The 12,614-nt window shown below is 42.1% G+C and overlaps 1 protein-coding gene across 1 annotated transcript in view; it reads right to left on the reverse strand.

Annotated features, from left to right (window-relative positions):
- Window positions 1-12,614, reverse strand: part of FRMPD2 (FERM and PDZ domain containing 2) — a 123,461-nt gene that overhangs the window by 110,109 nt on the left and 738 nt on the right. The window lies entirely within an intron of this gene.

Consider the following 12,614-nt stretch of genomic DNA (forward strand, 5'->3'; position numbering starts at 1 on the left):
TGAAGCCAAAAGCACAAATGGAGAAGCTGTAAAGACTTTTGATGTGGTGTTAAAACAAAAAATAATTGTATTATAAAACCCTTATGAATAAAACAGTGTGCTATTGGCGTATGAACAGACTAATGAAACAGAATAGAAAATGCAGAAGTAGATTAAATTGAATAGGAAATGTAGTAATTTAAATCAGTGGGGAAAATGCATTGATTAATGCATGGCATTGGGACAACAGTTCTCCATTCGGCAAAAAATAAATTTGGGTTCCTACTTAACACCACAGAAAATTTAAGATTGATTAAAGTGCTAAATATTATATATCTATATAGGAGAGGGAGAGAGCAGGCAAAGAAAGCAAGAGTGAGAGGGAAAAAGACTTCGCATATAATAATATTGAATTTATTTATAACTGAAATGGTGAAAGACTTCTTCAGCAAGCTAAAAGATTCAAAATCCACAAAAGAAAGTGATATTTTGGACCACATTAAAAAAAATTAAAGTGCCGTATGACATTCATCATGAATAAAGTTTAAAAATATGTCACAGGCAGACTTCCAGTTTCCGCTCCAACTTGTAAAGAGTTTGGGCATCGTCACCCCCTTCCTCACAAAAAGATAAAATGTAAAATAAACTGCAAATCCAGTACCGTTCTTAGCTCTATCAGAGAACTGAGATCACAGGAAAAATTGACGCCTGCAAACCGGAGAGATGGGCGAATACAGAGCCACAGTCTACCATGAGGAGAAGTGGCTAGAGTCCGTTCCAGGGAGGAAAACTTAGACTGCAACTGACTAACTGCAGAGATTGGGTGTGGACCAGCCTACCATGAGGAGAAGTGGCTAGAGTCCGTTCCAGGGAGGAAAACTTAGACTGCAATTGACTAACTGCAGAGGTTGGGTGTGGACTAGCTTAACAGGTAAAACTTCCTGGGGGCCTAGTCTTAGGGGGATCCCACACTTCTGTGAGTTTTACTTCCAGCAGTCCCACCACGTTCTCATGGGGAAGATCTGAGACAATCCCCTCATGATTTCCATCAGGGGAAGAAAAACAAGTAACCATCTTGAAGTAAGCCAAGAGTATTCTGTTCTCCCCCCGCCCTCAAGGGACACTACTTTCCCGAAGTCTAAGCAATGTGAGGAAAGCAAAATGCCCAAATCCAGGGCTTCTAGCCTTCCTGTCTCACTTCAGGGGAGAAGGAAGCTGAGAAGCACATGTGAAGGTCACAGCCCAAGGGAGCGGCCTCACTAAGAGGCAGAGACGTTGCCATGGGATTACAGAACACAGCTTCTCTCCCGACACCTGACCACCACACCGACAGGACGCTGTGTAATAACAGAGGACGACAGCTCAAAGAATGGCAAGGGGTCTGTGGAAGAAGGAGTTCCTAGAGAAATCCAAAGACAAAAACAAGGACACTAGAGGAAATTGAAGCCTCAGACACCTACAGCTACAGCAAACAGTAAATCCCAGCCATATAATCACAGAGGTTCCCACCAAAGGCCTATTTATCTCAGTTCCTAGTACCCAACACATGATGTCTGGCTTCCAACAAAAAATTACAAGTCACATATAAAAGCAAGAAAAACAGTCTGAAGAGACAAAGCCAGTGACAGAACCAGATTCAGACGTGGCAGAAATTTTGAAATTATTACACTGGGAATTTAAAATAACTATGATTAATATGCAAATTGCTCTAATTTTAAAAAGTGGACAACATGCAAAAATAGATTGGTAATGTAAGCAGAAAGATGGAAATTCTAAAAAAAATAATCAAAGAGAAATGTTAGAGGGACCAGCCCCGTGGCCAAGTGGTTAAGTTCACGTGTTCTGCTTCGGTGGCCCAGGGTTTCACCAGTTCGGATCCTGGGTGCGGACATGGCACCGCTCATCAGGCCAGGCTGAGGCGGTGTCCCACATGGCACAACCAGAAGGACCTACAACTAGAATATACACTATGTACTGGGGGGCTTTGGGGAGAAGAAGAAGGAAAGAAAAAATAAAAGAAGATGGGCAACAGATGTTAGCTCAAGCACCAATCTTTGAAAAAAAAAGAAAAGGAAATGTTAGAAAGCAAAACTATTGTAAGAGAAATAAGAATGCCTTTGATGGGCTCATTAGTAGACTGTACACATTTGAGAAAAAAAATCAGTGAGCTTGAAGATAGATCAATAGACATTTCTAAAACTGAAATGCAAAGAGAAAAAGAATGAAAAAAATGGAACAGACTATCCAAGAACTGTGGGACGATCACAAAAAGTGTAACACACGAGTAATGGCAACACCAGAAGGAGAAGAAAGAGAGAAAGGAATAGAAAAAAAATACTTGAAGTAATAATGGCTGAGGATTTTCCAAAATTGATATCAGACATCAAACCACAAATCCAGGAAGCTCAGAAAACACTAAGCGGGATAAATACTAAAAAACCAACACCTAAGCTTATCATATTCAAACTCCAGAAAACCAAGCATGAAGAGAAAATCTTGGAAGAAGCCAGAGAAAAAATATAACTTACCTATAGAGGAAAAAAGCTAAGAATTACATTAGACTTCTCTTCACAAACTCTTCAAGCAAGAAGATAGTGGGGTGAAATATTTAAAGTGTTGAAATAAAAAAACACTTATCTAGAATTCTGTATTCAGCAAAATTATCTTTTAAAAATAAGGAGAAATAAAAACTTTCTCAGACAAACAAAAACTGAGGAAATTGGTTGTCAATAGGCCTCCCTTGCAAGAAATGTTTAAAAAGTTCTTCAGAGAGAAGGAAAATTATATAGATCAGAAAATCAGATAGACATAAAGAAAAGAAGAGCATCCAAGAAGAAATAAATGAAGGAAAAGTTAAATCTTTTATTTCCCTTATTCTTAATTGATCTAATAGGTAACAGTTTGCTCAAATGATAATAGCAAGAATGCATTGGGTGATTATGCCTTATGAATAAATGAAATGAATGACAGCTAGTCATAAAGGATGGGAGAGACAAATTGGAATTACCCCACTGTAGGTACCTACACTACACATGAAGTGGGATTGTGTTATTTGAAAGCAGACTTAGGTTAGTTGTAAATGTATTCTGCAAACTCTATGGTAACCACTAAAAATATTTTTTTAAAAAAGAAGTATAACTGATACACTGAGATAGAAAAGAAAATAGAATCATATAAAATGGTTGATGAAAACTTGAGAGGGCAGAAAAATTGAAGGAAGATTTAAAAAAGAAACAAAGAACAGGGTCCGGCCCCATGGCCTGGTGGTTAAAGTCCCGTGTGCTCCACTTTGGCAGCCTGGGGTTCGCAGGTTCAGATCCCGGGTGCAGACCTACTCTGCTCATCAGCCATGCCGTGGAGGCGTGCCACATACAAAGTAGAGGAAGACTGGCACAGATGCTAGCACGGGGAAAATCTTCCTCAAACACACAGACACGTACACACACATACAAAAAGAAACCTGACCAGAAAAACATTTTAAAAAAAAGGAAACAAAGAACAAATAGAAAATAGTGATAGATATGGTAGCCATTCATTCAACTATATCAATAATCACTTTAAATGTAAACATTTTAAAGATACCAACTAAAAGACAGAAACTGAGAGAGCAGATTAAAAAACAAAACTCAACTGTGTTGTCTACAAGAAATCCACTTTAAATATAAAGGCACAGATTGACTAAGAGTAAAGGGGTGGAGAATGATGGACCATACTAACACAAATCAGAAGAAAGTCAGAGTGATTATCTTAATTTCAGACAAAGCAGGCTCCTGAACAAAGAAAACTACCAGGGATAAAGAGGGGCATTACATAATGATAAAGGAGTCAACATCCAAGAAGGCATAGAAATCCTTAATGTGTATCCACTTAACAACAAAACATCAAAATACCTGAGGCCACAACTGGTAGACCTGTAAGGAGAAATAAACAAATTCGCTTTTAAAGTTAGCAATTTCAACACACCTCTGTCAGTGATTAACAAATCCAGCAGGCACAAAATCAGTAAGAACGTAGTCAAACTGAGCACACCATCAATCGACCGGATCTAAATGACATCTACAGACTACTTTATCCAACAACAGAATACACATTCCCCTCAGGCTCACATGGAACACTCACAAAGATGTACCACATTCTGAGCCATAAAATAAGGCCAAGAAAATTGTCCAAGGTCATTTAACTTTCCTACAAAGATTCTCCAAGTTAGTGGAGGACAATAGAGCTGTCACAAGGTTGAAGGAGTGGGGGACATTTTCCCTGAGAAAGAGAAGACTCATGAGTGCATGTCCCGTGTGCCCAGGGAATAGCTGACACCCATGGGTGGAAGCTAAAAGGAGGCACATTCAATTCAAATATAGTCAACTGATCTTTGACAACTGGAATTTGAAGTTATAAATACAATATCAACTGCATTAGCACCAAAAATTATGGAATGCTTAGGAATAAATCTAGGAAAATATGTATAAGATCCTTACAAGGAAAAACACTAAATTCTGATGAAAGAAATTTTTTTAATCTAAATAAAGGGAGAGGTATTCCATGTTTATAGATAAGAAGACTCAATAGTGTTAAGATGTTAATTTTCCCCAAATTGATCTAAAGATTTAATGCAATCCCAATCGAAATCCCAGCAATTTATTTTGTGAGTATCCACAATTAATTCTAAAAGTTATATGAAAAAACAAAAAACAAGAATACACAACACAATACTGAAGAAGAAAATAAAGTTGGAAGACTGACACTACCAGGCTTCAAAAGTGATTATAAAGCTACATTAGTCAAAAGAGTGTGGTATTGGTGAAAGAACAGACAAATAAATTAGTGGAACAGAATAGAGAGCCCTAAAATAGACCCTTACAAATGTAGTCAGCTGATCTTTGACAAAGGAACAAAGGCGATACAATGGAGCAAAGATAGTCTTTTCAACAAATTGTGATGAAACAAGTGGACATCCACATGCAAAAAAATGATTCTAGACACAGACCTTACACCTTTCATAAAAATTAATGTAAAATGGATCACAGACCCAAATGTAAAACTCATAGGAGATAACACAGAAGAAAACCTAGAGGACCTTGGGTATGGTGATGACTTTTTAGAAACAACACCAAAGACATGACCCATGAAAGAAATCATGGATGAGCCAGAGCTCATTAAAATGAAAAACTTCTGCTCTGCCAAAAACAATGTCAAGAGAATGAGAAGGCAAGCCACAGACTGGGAGAAGATATTTGCAAAAGACACATCTAATTAAAAACTGATGCAAAATATACAAAGAACTCATAAAATTCAACAATGAGAAAACAAACAACCCAATTGAAAAACAGCCAAGGACCTTAACAGACACTTCACCAAAGAAGATATACAATGGCAAATAAGCACGTGAAAAGAGGACATCATATGTCCTGAGGGGAATACAAATTAAAGCAACGAGATACCACTATATATTTATTAAAATCACCAAAATCCAGAACACTGACAACACCAAGTGCTGACAGAGATGGGGAACAACAGGAGCTCTCAATCACTGCTGGTGGGAATGCAAAATGGTACAGCCCACTTCGGAAGACAGATTGGCAGTTACTTACGAAACTAAACATACTCTTACCATGAGATCCAGCAATCATGCTCCCTGGTATTTACCCAAAGGAGTTGAAACCCTATGTCCACACAAAAACCTGCACATGGATGTTTATGGTCGTTCTGTTCATAATCGCCAAAACCTGGAAGCAACTAAGATGTCCTTTAGAAGGTGAATGGATAAATAAGCAGTGGGACATCCAGAGAGTGGAATATTATTCAGTGCTGAAAAGAAATGAGCTACTAAGCCGTGAAAAGACATGGAGGATCCTTAAATGCATTTACTAAGTGAAAAAAAAATCTGAAAAGGCTACGTACTGTAAGATTCCAACTATAGGACATTCTCGAAAAGGCAAAACTATGAAGACAGTAACAAGATCAGTGGTTGGCAAAGATTGTGGGATGAAGGGTTGAGGGATGAACAGGCCGAACACAGGGGATTTTTAGGGCAGTGAAACTATTCTGTATGACACTGTCATGGAGGATACACATCATCACACATTTGTCCAAATCTTTAGAATATACAACACTGAGTGAATCCTAATATAACCTTGGACTCTGGGTGATAATGATGTGTCCACGTAGGTTCATTGATTGTAACAAATATACCAGTCTGGTGGAGGATGTTGATAATGGGTGAGACTATGCATGAGTAGGGGCAGGGGGTACATGGGAAATCTCTGTACCTTCCACTCAGTTTTGCCGTGAATATAAAACTGCTCTAAAATTACGATGTACTTAAAAAAAAATTTAGTGAGCAAAAGACATGAAGAGACATTTCATTTCACTGAAGTAGATATACGCATGCAAATAAGCACATGAAAAGTGTTCAACATCACCATCCATTAAGAGGAAGGGAAATTAAGGTTACAATGGATATCACTGTCCACCAATCACAACAGAAAAAAAAGTAGTAATACTAAATGCTGGTAAGGATGCAGAGAAACTGGATCTCTTACACATTGCTGCTGGGAAAGTAAATGGTACCGTCATCCTGGAAAATAGTTTGTCAGTTTCTTAGAAAACTAAACACACTCTTACTATAAGACCCAGCAGTTACACTCCTGGGCACTTATCCCAGAGAAATGAAGACTTACGTCCATGCAAAAAGCTGTACACAAATGTTCATGCTTGATTTGTAGTAACCAAAAACTGTTAACAATCAAAATGTTCTTAATCTGGGGAACAGTTAAACAAATCGTGGTATATCTATACCGTGGAATAATACTCAGCAATGAAAAAACAAGCTACTGATACCTGCAACAGCTTGGCTGGATCTCAAGGGCCTTATGCTGAGTGCTCTAAAAAGAAAGTCTATGAAAATAAAACATAAAATAAGCTAAAAATTAATACTAAAAGTTCCTGGAATGGGCATTAGCAAGCTAGGTTTCTGGTCTTGGTTCCTCCAGACATTTGCTTTGGTTGGAAAGATTGCACAGGACCTTGCATCTAAACTCAACCATTTCTGCCTGACAACCCAAAATGAAGCATTCATGCCTCCTGCTGGTTGCATCGCCCAGTCGGAGAGAGGAAATGTGAAACAGAGACAGGTGGGTGTATTGGGTAAAATGGTCTGTGAAGGCCAGTTATCGAGAAGAGGTCTGCTGCCTCCAGAGGGGTCCAGGAGCCACACGGGCCTGGGAGGGCCCCTCTTTACAGAGAGCTTAATCCACTCTTATCCTGCAGCAACAGCTAGGGGATAATCCTCTGCTAGAGGGGACCGGGCAGGGCAAGGCCTTAGAGGGTCCCCAGCCTAATGAAGGGTGAGAAGTGGCTCAACTCTGTCACCAACCCCACAGATCGAATACTCTGTTTAAAAATTTCCTCTAGAGGTGAAGCTGTGTCATCCAGTCAAATTTATCCATCTGGAGCAGGTCATTTAAAATAATGGCCAGAGAAGAGAAGGTCCTCAACCATCTGTGTCAAGCTTAACTGATCCAAGAGACCTCGCATTAGCAAAACAAAGAAACAGGGTTGGAGAAGTGAAGGCATTTCCTCACAAGACGAGCCCAGTGGTTTTAGGGAGAGAACTAGTCTCAAGCTCCTTGCCTGGGCTTCACTGACCAGATTCCCCTTCTAGGTTTCTCAGTTTAGAAATTGCTTCCCACCGTGACATTTAGAAAGTGCAATACAATGAGCTGGGATAAGGGATGAAGATCAAGCTGAAAGCGACTATTTCTGTCTAAAGAGAGAGAAAAAAAATCCTGTGGTTCCCAGCCCTGGTAGATACGTGGAAAGTGAGATTGAGAAAAATCATAAAAGAAACTGCAACTCATTATTAAAGTGTATGGAAAGCTGTCCACCCATCCATGTAGCCAAAGAGATTCAAATGGAAACCATCAGGAGGCCCGTTTTTCATCCATCAAGTTGGCTTCAACGCTGAGCATGTTCGGTGCTTGGGAGGTTGCAATGACACTGTTCTTCTCAGAGACCTTACTTAGGGTGTGGCCAGTTTGAGACAGCTGATCCATAAAGCAGTTTAGCAAGAGTTATCAGGAGCCAAGGGATGTCCACCCCTGTCATCAAGCTATTCCTCTTCTGGGAATTTACAGTAGGATATCACTGGGAAAGCTGCATACTCAAAGAGATTTGCCACGGCATTATACAGAACAATGAACAAAGGAAATGCCAAATGGTAGCGGTCTTCGAGGTGCTTTCTGCCCCGGCCTCTCTCCTTGAATCACTCTGCACAAGTACCAGCTCTCAACACATCACCTCCAGCAGTGTCTCCAGCTCATACTTCTCTCCTGAGCTTGGTGTTCCCAGCTGCCTACTAGACAATGCCACTTGGGTGCTCAACACTGAAACCGTCTCTCCAACTCCTCCTCCTCCAACTCCCTATCCCGATAAATCATACTACCACCCACCCAACTGCTCGGGCCAGACCTCCAGGCGCCATTCTCGTCTCCTGTCCTTCAACTCCCCATCCTCTTAATCACCACCCCCAAATCTCTCTGAAATCCATGCATTTCTTTCCAGCCCCCCGACACTGGCCTGGTCTGAGCTACCAGCGTCCCCCTCCACCTGAATGACCACTTATTCTCCCCAATAGTTTCCTCACTCCAGTCTTACCACCACTCCAATCCATCCTCCGTCCTACAGAGGCCTCTTCCTAAAACACAAATCTGCCTGTGTTACCCCTCCACATTTAAACCTTCAGTGACTTTCTATTGTCCATAGGATCATCTCAGGCTCCAAACTCCTGAACATAGCTAATGAGACCTTCAGTCCACCCCTCCAGACTGATCTCCAGCCACTTCCACTTGCCCTCATAGCCTTTCTCCGTGCTTCAGATGCACCACACCCCTCACCCCCAGTCCTTCCCACAGGCTGTGTTGGGACACTCCCACCTGGAGCTCCTTCTTCTCCATGGGCTGAATGACTAAGTAAATCAGTGAGTAAGTTGGAAGCTACCTGTCGTCAGTGGCGCATCATGCAGAAATGATACTGACACAAGAAATAAAATACTCGGATGACACTTTAATGCCCAACACATTTCCTACCAGCCAGACACTTTCTTACACCTCTTTGATCTATGGAAGAGTAAGTTCTGACAGCTTAGTCTCAGAATCTACCCCTTGACTGGCACGAGCCCACTCTGAACTGGTCCTTACCCACCGTTCTGCAGGTTTCCTTCCTGCCTTCCTTCACTACCTACTCACTTTGCTTCACCACCTAATTTCCAGTGACAATGGGCTATTACAACCATTTTAACTCTTGGAAATATAGGGGAAAAGAGCTGTACAGCCAAGGCAAGAAAAAAAAAAGGCAATTCACAATAGAGCTGCCAGTGACCAAGAACAAAATGAAGACCAAGTCTAGGGGAAGGGAGTTAGCCAGACAGGCTCGGGGAGGAGAGGTCTGTGGGGAGCACAGCTAAAACCACTGAGCTCGGGGCCAATAAAACTCAGAAGGAAAATGTGAATAGCAAAGCATAGTGGTTGAGAGGGCAGGTCCTGAGGTCAGAGTTAGACTAACTCTACCCACCATGGGCAAGTTGTTTTTTTCTCTTTACTCATCTGTGACATGAGTCATTGTGTCTGACTCACAGTAGCGTCTCAATAAATGCCAGCTAGTCATACGATTAATGCTGAGCATTTCTTGAGGGCAGGGGATAGGGTAGGGACAAACCCACAAAACATGGCTTCACGGATGGGGCTGCGGGTGGCGTTGGCCTACTCTGTACCCTCCAGTCCTTTCCACTCAGAGGGTGGTCCCCTGGATAAGCCACATTGGCATCACCTGGGAGCTTGTTAGAAATGGAGACTCAGGCCCTCCCCAGGCCTCCTGAGTCAGAATCTGCATTTTAACAGGATCGCTGGGGGGTCCACCTGCACATTTCTGAGCTACAGATGGTGCTGCCCTAGACCCCATTGGCTCCTTTGGGAGAACCAGTTACAGGCAGGCAATTGCCACAGCCAATTAGAATTTGGAGGTAGAATTGCTGTGTTAGGTAACTAGGGAGACCCCTAACTAGGGCTCATCAACGCTCCAGGAGACTTGGGTAACTACTCTCTGAGATCAGAGGGGAGGAATTTGGTGGAGGACTCATCAGAAGATGAACTGAGGCCATAACCCAGGACCAGATGTCTGCTGTCAGCCTGTGTCGCCCGAATACAGAGGCTGTGAGTGGAAGGGACCTGCGGAAGGGGATGAGGTGGTGGGGAGGAGTCAGCACTGGGGCCAGAGACTAGGAAGATGGAAAGGGGGAGAAATGGTCAGCAGTGCTGCTTTCACACATGCTCTCATTCAGGCTGTGTGCCTGGCCCACCTTGAACACTCCCTTGGTTCATGGCCCCTCTGAGCAGGCCTCCTCCTTCCTCCATAACCTCAAGTCCAATGAGCGTGACCGACGGAGAGACAGCATGGTAGCGGACAGCACCCAAGAGTCTCTCCAGGAAGGTTGACATTGCTTTCCAGTTATTCCCTAAGGCTTAAAGCACACTTTGTAGAAAGTAGCATTACATTCATTTCATAGAAAGGCAAAGCAAACAGTACTTTAAAAATGAAAGGATTAATACAGAATAATTTAACTAAAATAAATTCCATTGAGCACCGATGTGCTGGGCCTGGGGGTTTTGACACTGGGAATTCAAAGAATAGGATCCCGCCTCGACCCCACAGGGGCTTACTGCCAGGAGTGAGCACCGTGTCTGCAGGCATCTGAAGAAATCCAGCGACTTCTCTTGAAGCCTGCAAACAGCATTCAGCCTTCTCTGTTCTGTATTTAAATTCATAATTCTCTTCTCACATTGATCTTTTCAAAGAGCCCAGCACTGACGTGCACCCCGGAGTCCAACCCTGTATTTCCTGTTTTGGTGAGGGATATATTTGTCCACAGAGAAAAGCGAGTATTCTTCTTAATTCCTTTCTTTGTCCCCCTTTCTCTCATCCCCACTAATCATACTCCCATCCCCATGGATTGTGCCTCTTTAAACTCTCTCGGATCCTGTGATGTGCTGAAGAAGGCTCCTACAGACCAGCGAGAGCCAATCATTAAATCTCCAGGAATTTCCCAAACTGGTTGTTAAACATAGCCATGGCAAAAAATTGTTATAGGAATTTCCAGTTAAAGAAATTGTATTAACAGAATATTCAAGACTCACTATTTCCTAATTATTTCACTACGTTTTACTGTTGTCTGTGACCTTGGGCTTTTTTAAAGCAATCACATGTGTGCGGTGGAAATGCCATCCAATGGTGTGCTGGTGCGTATCTCTTCCAACTTTGTGTTCAGCGATATCACACTGAGGGCTCAGAATTGGCCACAGTGGGAGCATTTACACCATAGAAATTGGCAAAAGAGTTAAAATCAGGGCTTGGTTTGCTTTCCGTTGACTGTCTACACTTAAAGTGATGGAAAAAAGGTTAATAATGCAGATTAAACCTAAAAGTGTATCATGTCTGTAGCTGTTACACTGAGAATAGCACAAAAATTGAGGAAATATCCTTCCAGAGTTCAAAAGCTGTTATCCAGTTCAGCAAAGAAGTCACTCATGTCATTGACAGACAAGTGAAGCTAAGACATCCACCTTCATGGCTTAACTTTCTTCTTACTTGTCAGCGTAAGCAAAAATATCAGCCAGCACTCATGTTGGAACCACATTCCTTGATCAATTGCAAACATGGGCAGACTAAGGATACAGCAGTTCAGCAAAAATCAACTAATGCGTTCTCTGTGAGTCAATCGGTTATACGGAATTTGCGGTAAAGACTATTATATATTTTATTACTTGTAGACTGTGAATACACATCCTTCGTATCAAAAATATTCATAATGAACTTATGTACATATATATACAGGTTTGGTTTATTTCACAGCCTTGGCAGCACCTGCTTGGAGGCCCTCTATGTCCCCACTGTCGTTTCCTTAGGTTGGGCCATCCATCACCGTTCCAGGCTTCATCCCCTCCAATCCCATACCCATACTGCTACCAAAATAATCTTCCTAATATTTAAATGCAATCATAACATCCCCCTCATTAAAATTATCAGTGGCTCTCCGGGACCTTCTGAACGAAATGCAAGCTGTAGAAGGCCATCCTTGCTCTGCCCTGTTCACCTCTGCAGCCTCCTTTCTTATCAGACTCCCACACTCACGTTTCATTGAAGTTATGCCAAACTTCCTGCTGTTCCCAGAGTGTGCCTTATTTATTCATGCCACTGGGCCTTTGCATGTGCTTTTTTCTGCCTGGGATGCCTTTCTCCAACTCCTCCCCTCCCACCTCCTGCTAGTGCCTACCTAGCATTCAAACTGTGCTCAGATATCATCCCTTCCAGGAGCCTGTGCCATTTCAGCACTTGCTCCCACCACAATTTGTCATGCAGGTCTGCCTCTCTGGCTCCCTCACTCACCTGGAAGATCCTCTGAGCAGAGAGATGTCCCCAGCACCTAGCACCTCACTTGGCACCCAGGAGATACCCAGCAGGTGCTTGTTGAACTGAGAAACTAACTGATTAGTTTCAGCTACAGCCTATAGCGAACCACAGGATGTAGCCCAGAGAAATAGACACATCTCATCTCTGAATTCAATTGCTGCTTAAAAAAAAGTTGT

This window comes from Equus quagga, chromosome 2 (genome assembly GCF_021613505.1).
Source record: "Equus quagga isolate Etosha38 chromosome 2, UCLA_HA_Equagga_1.0, whole genome shotgun sequence".
NCBI classification, from domain to species: domain Eukaryota; kingdom Metazoa; phylum Chordata; class Mammalia; order Perissodactyla; family Equidae; genus Equus; species Equus quagga.